Raw genomic sequence first — 8,767 nt, 5'->3', positions numbered from 1 at the left:
TATCTAACTCCAAGGCCCACGCTTCAATAGCCTCGGCAGTCCATGTAGCTGCAATAGTGGGCCTTTGCGCAGCACCCGTGAGGGTGTAAATCGCTTTCAGACAACCCTCCACATGCTTATCCATAGGCTCTTTTAGAGACGTGACAGTAGTGACAGGCAGAGCTGAGGAAACCACCATCCTGGCCACATGTGAGTCCACTGGAGGAGGCGTTTCCCAATTCTAAGACAGCTCTGGCGCGAGGGGATAGCGAGCCAGCATCTTCTTGTGAGGCACAAACTTCGTACCGGGTTTTCCCAGGGTTCCTGACGTATATCCACTAGGTGGTCAGAGTGAGGTAAAACTTGTTTAACCACCTTCTGACGCTTGAACCTATCTGGTTTCTTAGGAGGGACGGATGGCTCGGGATCATCCGTAATCTGTAGAATTAACTTAATAGCCTCCAAAAGATCAAGAACATCCACATGTGAACTACCCTCCCCATCAGCCGTATCTGAGTCAGAACCTGTGGGGTCAGTATACGTGCCGTCTTCATCAGACGAGGTGTCAGTGACAGCAGTGGATTGTGAGGAGACAAGCGCTCGCTTAGAGGACCCCTTGGACTTAGGCGAGCGATGGTCAGACTTTTTAGTAGTCAGGGACTGGTTCAACTTCTTTAACTGAGCAGAAAAATCGTCCGCCCACGGCGGGTTAGCTGCAGGGACCACATACGGTTGTACCGGCATTGGTGGTCCCATTGGGGGTGTTCGTTTATGAACTAGCGTATGCAGAAGAGTGGAAAAAGCGGCCCACAGTCGGTCAGTATGTGCCTCTGTTGCCACAGTCCCATTGGGGGGCAAGGAGCCCCCGGAACAGAGCCCACAGCTGCTATATTCTCCTCATATGGGTCTGTGGCTTCAGCAACACCGGCAGTGTGTTCAGCCCCAGAACCGTTACCCTCAGAAGCAGACATGATATAACTTGCAGTATGAGGTAACACAGTACAATTATCAGCAGCACTATCTCTCTAAACCCAAACCCTGCGCAGTGTAGTCAGCACCAGCAGAGATAAAGGAGAGATATGGTGACTAAATCACAGAGAAAAATACGTAATACAGTATATCTTTGTGAAAATCCTATATTAGATAAAACCTGACGCACCAAGCCCCCTCAGGTTATAGAATATAGGGATAGCAGGTTGAGTGAAAGACATGAAATGGACACCACTCAGCTATCAAATGCACACACAGATAGTCACAGTTTGTACAATGCAGAGGTTATTACTGACAATAATACTGCACTGAACTAGCTTACACAGCTATATAACAATAGATATAACAGTACACAGTAAGAACTGGATGTATATCACAGGGTAATTGTACTAGAAAACCCTGACTAAATGCACTCTTTCTTACTAACACTGGACTAAAAAAGGCAGGTAGAATACTTAAGTGTCATGTAAAGTCACAGCACTGACAACCAGGCGGCCTTACATAGGAGGATTTGCCCAAGCAGTCCCAGGAACAGTGAGCTGAGGGATAATGGCGCCGCAGACACTGACCGGGAGTGAGGAAAAGACAGATATGCAGCTCCAGGGCGGGAACACTTGCTAGAAATGGCGCCCTGGGGCTGGGGGAGGAGCTTCAGGTTTCAGCCTTATCCACTCTGCTGGCAAAACCACCGGGTACTGTGGGCGATATAAGAATTGGTTTAGAGAGAAAACCTGACCTGCGCCCATGCCCTGGTGATCTAGTGGGATTGCCTGTATCCACAGTGTCCACCGCCAGTGCGCGCGGCCCGCCTCCCACTGACCGCGCCGGATCGCGATAAAGACCGGGTCCCGCAAGCGAGACCCACTTACCACCTCCCGAAGCGCAGGCACGCAATCCTGGAGAGCCCCAGCCGTGTGTGTCTAACGTGAAGAAAACCGGAGCCTCCGCTGTAGGTACCCGGCAACCAGGGCTCGGGAGTGTACAGCGCTGCTGGGGAGAGCTTGAGCTGCAGCAGTGAATGTCACAAGACATTTACCACCGCTGCTGCCCTTGAAGTCTTCACTTTTTACCTCATAAAAAGCTTTTCTTAGGGCTGCCTGGAGCAGCCCCTCTGTTCAGTGCTTGCTTACTGCAGCACCAACTTACAAAACTGAGCTCCTGTGCAGGGAGGCGGGGTTATAGAGGAGGCAGCGCTGTGCATTTTGGGAACAGTCAAAGCTTTGAGCCTGTTGGTGCCTCGGATCAAGATCCTACTCTACACCCCCATTGTCCAATCCTTGTGGAGCCCAGTGTACCCCGCAGCAGAAAAATTGTTGCATAAACATTTTAATAATACAGCCAGAGCAGTAGTTCTGGTGCATTGAAGCCAGTGGCTGAACTAGTGCCTGTGCATTGCACTGAGGCCTGCCGCAGTGAAGGGGCCCACAGCTGCCGGCATAACAATGAATGACAATGACTCATATTCTGCCACCAGCGCTGCGCTGCCCGCTCCCAGTAACATTGTGCTGAATACACAACATTGGCCCTCATTCCGAGTTGTTCGCTCGGTATTTTTCATCGCATCGCAGTGAAAATCCGCTTAGTACGCATGCGCAATGTTCGCACTGCGACTGCGCCAAGTAACTTTACTATGAAGAAAGTATTTTTACTCACGGCTTTTTCTTCGCTCCGGCGATCGTAATGTGATTGACAGGAAATGGGTGTTACTGGGCGGAAACACGGCGTTTCAGGGGCGTGTGGCTGAAAACGCTACCGTTTCCGGAAAAAACGCAGGAGTGGCCGGAGAAACGGTGGGAGTGCCTGGGCGAACGCTGGGTGTGTTTGTGACGTCAACCAGGAACGACAAGCACTGAACTGATCACACAGGCAGAGTAAGTCTGAAGCTACTCTGAAACTGCTAAGTAGTTAGTAATCGCAATATTGCGCATACATCGGTCGCAATTTTAAGAAGCTAAGATTCACTCCCAGTAGGCGGCGGCTTAGCGTGTGTAACTCTGCTAAATTCGCCTTGCGACCGATCAACTCGGAATGAGGGCCATTGTTCTTCTGCAGTCTGGGCCCACTGGGAGGAGGGTCTGCTCTCCCCTCTCCTCCCCTTTCACTTTCCTCTGTGTGACAGTCTGTGCAGCTTGCCTCCCCAAACATGACAGAGGCATGTGTGCGGGGGAATGCTTCCCTCTGGATCCCTGTGGGCGGCCTCAGCTTTTAAAGCAATCTGTTCTGCTGCCGCAGGTTGTCGAGTCCTACCTTCTGTGATAGCCAGTTGTCTCTCTTCACAGATGCATCACTGGGAGAAGTGGCTGTGGTCCCAGGATGTCCCAGCAGACTCAGCATGGCCAGGCCTCCTCCCAGTAATGCTTCAGTGTAGAGCAGGCATGTCAAACTTGTGGCCCTCCAGCTACTGTGAAACTACAAGTCCCAGCATGCTTGGCCAGCATACCTTCCACTGATTAGCTGGTAAAGCATGCTGGGACTTGTAGTTCCACAACAGCTGGATGACCATGAGTTTGACATGCCTGGTGTAGAGAGACAGCCAGGTTGCACAGAAGGTAGGACTCGGCAACCTGCGGCAGCAGACTGCTTTAAAGGTGAAGCCGCCCACAGGAATCCAGAGATAAGCGCTCCCTCGCACTTGAGGAGGGGTGGGGTCAGCTAGAGAGGGGATCATCTGATGTCGCAATCTAGTGACCGTCCCAAGTCTAAGGGAAGGAAGGGAGAAGGACCAGAGCCACAGACTGCGGGTTTCCTGTGCAGCAGAAGCAGCCCCGATTATCAACGCAAACCACTGACGCAAGTAACTTCCTCCTGCTACCGTGCGGGTGTAATGTGTAAGGGGTGCTGCTACCGTGCAGGTGTAATGTGTAAGGGGCGATGTTACAATGTAATGTGAATAAGTTTGCGCTACTGCAGGCCTGGCCAATCTGTGGCTCTCCAGATTTTGTAAAACTTTCAGTCCCAGCATGCCCTGCCACACATTTGCTATTAAGAAATGCTAAAACTGTGACAGGGAATGCTGGAATGTGTAGTTTCACAACAGCTGGAGAGCCACAGGTTGACCAGGCATGCACTATACTGTGTGGTTTAATTTTAATTTTGGGTACTATTATATTGCAGTGCTCCTTTTCAATTAGGCATACACATGCTCCCAATTTCTCACGTTAGGCATGTCCTGATGCAATCTTATTGCGGCAAAGCTGTAGAACAGGGGTGGGGTACCTACGGCCCTCCAGCTGTTGTTGAACTACACATCCCAGCAGGCCCTGCAACAGTTTCTAGCATAGCCAAATAGCAAAACTGTTGCAAGGCATGCTGGAATGTGTGTGTGTTTGTGTGTGTGTGTGTGTGGGGGGGGGGTGGGGGTGTTATGCATATTGTTGCACCTGGGCCCACCACTTGCTAGTTCTGCCACTGGTTGGCGCTCTCACATCCGTCCATCGGCCTGGTGTCAATGTCTTGATTTCTATATGGCCATGGATGAGATCGTTCTCTCCACACCTGACAAACAGTTTGTGGCAATGTGGTTTAGATGGATTAATTTCAGGATTTCCCTCACATGTAAGGCTCTTGTAACCCGGTCCTAAGTGCTTTATTGGATATAACTGAAATGCTCATGATTTACTGCGTTTCCCCGACAGATACATTGACCTTCCTGTATTAGCTGACACCTGCATCATATACATCCCTCCTCCATACCCTCCCTTTCCCCTACTCTTTTTTTTTTTTTTTTTACTACTGTAATCCCACTTTCTGCTTCTTTGTTATTTGGGAGGCTTAGCACCTAGCAATAGCAGGTGAGTTAGACAGCGAGCCTCCCAAAAACACTGAGGAAGAGGCGAGTGAAAGAATTTTCACCTCCTCCCCTCACACATACAATGGCGGGTGGTCGCGTGAGCCCCAGCCGCTGGTTAGATTTTTTTTCTGTCAAAGGTGGCATGAAGGACTGTGTCTCTGTCTCTGCGACAGATTCCCTCACACTGTCCTCCATGGCTGGCAGTATTACAGGAAAAATAGGATTTTAATTACCTACCAGTAAATACTTTTCTTGTAGTCCATTGTCGAAGTCAAAAATATTACATACACACCAAATACAAGCTCCAAACAGATGGGTCTCTGTTCATGCGTTTTGCACATATATGGTAGCCTACGCATTCACACAGACAAGCCACAAAGATATATTCAACACATATTTCATACAACACATAAATTAAACATGTCAAGCACCAGACATTATAATGTATTTATATGAGAGAGTTATAACATCATATATATGTATTATTAGAACGGAACAAGATAAACATGTAATGCTCGGTGTCAAAATTATCAGGGGAATTAGTGTGTTAATTTGATAGCAATGGGTAGATTGTAGCACATTGAAACTATTAGTTATGACTAAATGTATGAATATGAAGCCACAATTCTAAAGTGAACAAAGAACTCCCTGAAAGACAGCATGGCTAATCCCTATGATGGCATCTTCAAGGCTGGACGTTGCCTGCATATGAACCGACCAATAACACATCATGAATGAGAGATCTCCCTCCCCTGGACCAATAACTGAAGACTCAGTCCCAGACATGTACTTCCCCCAATACACAGTATATAGGTATTTCTCCTCACCCAAGAAGTTGTTTTTCGTTGCTGTTGGTGCAGATTCAAAGATGGAGCGGACTGTGCATTGAGGGACAGTTTGAAGTATGCTGGCTGTAATTGATCCTTATGTAACTACAACTGCTTCTTGTGTAATTGTAACACTGTAACCATATATATACTATACATGTGTTATATTGTATGCATACCCTTTTAATATCAAATATATAAATTTCTGAGCATTGGACCTCAGTAATACAATGTGTGCGAGTGCTTGGTTTCTCTTAAGGGATGTAGTGTTTGCGACGTACAGCGCACTTTTATCATATATGGTAATAAGATGCACCTTGCGTCCGCAGCATATATTAACGCTGGCATTTGAAATGTTATTTAGAAATAATCAGAACTTTACACCGTAGAGGATGCTGGGGTCCACATTAGTACCATGGGGTATAGACAGGTCTACTAGGAGCCATTGGCACTTTAAGAGTTTGAGAGTGTGGGCTGGCTCCTCTCTCTATGCTCCTACCAGACTCAGTCTAGAAACTGTGCCCGAGGAGACGGACATCTTCGAGAGAAGGATTTAACACAGATAGTGGCGAGATCCATACCAGCTCTCACACATAAGGCAAACCAAGCTAACAATCTTGGAAACTCAGCAACCGCTGAAACAGTACTTACCAAGTAACAATGCACTACTTAAATAAAAACAAAGTTGTACTGAACCATAAAACCACTGCAGGAAGACGAAGCGCTGGGCGGGCGCCCAGCATCCTCTACGGACTACGAGAAAAGGATTTACCTGTAGGTAATTAAAATCCTATTTTTGCTTACGTCCTAGAGGATGCTGGGGTCCACATTAGTACCATGGGGATGTACCAAAGCTCCCAGAACGGGTGGGAGAGCACGGAGGGTCCTGCAGAACTGATTTACCAAACTTCAGGTCCTCAGCAGCCAAGGTATCGAACTTGTAGAACTATGCAAACGTGTTCGACCCCGACCTAGTAGCCGATCGGCAAAGCTGTAAAGCCAAGACACCACGGGCCGTCGCCCAGGAAGAACCCACCTTACGAGTAGAGTGGGCCTTAACAGACGTAGGACAAGGCAATCCTACTGTAGAATACGCATGCTGGATAGTGAACCTGATCCAGCGAGAGATCGTCTGCTTAGAAGCAGGACATCCAAGTTTCTTGGGATCATACAGGACAGAGAGTCCGATTTTCTGTGACGCGTAGTCCTCTTCACATAGATTTACAGAGCCCTTTCAACATTCAAGGACTTTGATGAAATTGAGGAGTCAGTAACAACTGGTACCACAATAGGTTGGTTGATATGAAATGCCAACACAACCTTCGGAAGGAACTGCTGATGTGTCTAGAGCTCAGCTCTATCTTCATGCAAGATCAAGTAGGAGCTCTTACAAGACAAAGCCACCAGCTCCGACCCACGTCTAGCAGAAGCTAAGGCCAACAAAGTGACAGCCTTCCATGTGAGAAACTTGACCTCAACCTCCTGTAGAGACTCGAACCAATCCAATTGGAGAAACTGCACCACCACGTTAAGATCCCATGGTGCCGTAGGTGGTACAAAGGGAGGCTGGATGTGCAGAACCCCTTTCAAACAGGTCCGAACCTCCGGGAGGGAAGACCACTGTTTCTGGAAGAAAATGGATAGGTGTGAAATCTGGACCGTTACGGGTCCCAACCTCAGGCCCATATCCACACCTGCTTGCAGGAAGAGGAGAAACCGTCCCAGTTGAAACTCCACCGTAGGAAACTTCTTGGACTCACACCAAGATACATATTTTTCCCAAATACGATGGTAATGTTTAGACGTTACTCCTTACCTAGCCTGTACCAGGGTAGGAATAACCTTGTTTGGAATGCCCTTCCGAGCTTAAATCTGGCATTCAACCTCCATGCCATCAAACATAGCCTCGGTAAGTCTTGATAAGCGAACGGCCCCTGCTGCAGCAGGTCCTCCCGAAGAGGAAGAGGCCTCAGCTCTTCTAGCAGTAGATCCAGAAGATCCACGTACCAAGTCCTTCTTGGTCAGTCCGGAGCAATGAGGATCGCCTGAACTCTTGTTCTCCTTATGAGTTTTAGAACTCTTGGAATGAGTGGAAGTGGAGGAAACACGTACACCGACTGGAACACCCACTGAGTCACTAGGGCGTCCACAGCCCCAGCTTGCGGGTCCCTCGACCTGGAACAATACTGCCGAAGCTTCTCGGTGAGATGAGAGGCCATCATGTCTATTTGAGGTACACCCCAAAGATCTGTTACCTCCGTGAACACCTCCAGATGGAGTCACCACTCTCCTGGATGGAGACCGTGTCTGCTGAGGAAGTCCGCTTCCCAGTTGTCTATTCCCGGAATGAAGACTACTGACAGCGCCAACGCGTGTTTCTCTGTCCAGAGGAGGATTCTTGTTACCTCTGAAATTGCAGCTCCTTCATTCCGCCCTGTCGGTTTATGTAAGCCACTGTCGTTACATTGTCCGACTGCACTTGAATGGCTCGATCTCGCAGAAGATGGGCCGCTTGGAGGAGACCGTTGTAGACGGCTCTAAGTTCCCGAATGTTTATTGGTAGGCTGGATTCCAGGCTTGACCACCTTCCTTGGAAGGTTTCCTCCTGAGTGACTGCGTCCCAGCCCCGGAGACTTGCATCCGTGGTTAGAAGGATCCAGTCCTGAATCCCGAACCTGCGGCCCTCTAGAAGGTGAGGTAGTTGTAGCCACCAGAGGAGTGAAATCCTTGCTTTTGGCGATAGACGTATTCTCTGGTGCATGTATAGATGAGATCCCGACCACTTGTCCAGGAGATCCAGTTGGAAGGGCAGAGCATGAAACCTTCCGTACTGTAGAGCCTCATAAGTGGCCACCATCTTCCCCAGAAGGCGAATGCACTGATGAACCAAAACCCGGGCTGGCTTCAGGACATCCCGGACCATTGTTTATATCACCAACGCTTTCTCCTCTGGAAGAAACACCCTCTCCACTTCTGTGTCGAGGATCATTCCCAGAAAAGACAACCTCCTGGTTGGCTCCAAATGTGATTTTGGAAAATTCAGGATCCAACCGTGTTCCCAGAGCAGATGAGTCGTGAGAACAATGGACTGCAACAACCTCTCCCTGGACGATGCCTTTATCAGCAGATCGTCCAGATATGGGATTATGTTCACCCCCTGTTTGCGGAGGAGAACCAACAT

The sequence above is a fragment of the Pseudophryne corroboree genome, chromosome 4 (genome assembly GCF_028390025.1).
Source record: "Pseudophryne corroboree isolate aPseCor3 chromosome 4, aPseCor3.hap2, whole genome shotgun sequence".
NCBI lineage: Eukaryota > Metazoa > Chordata > Amphibia > Anura > Myobatrachidae > Pseudophryne > Pseudophryne corroboree.
This window is presented reverse-complemented; position numbering follows the sequence as displayed.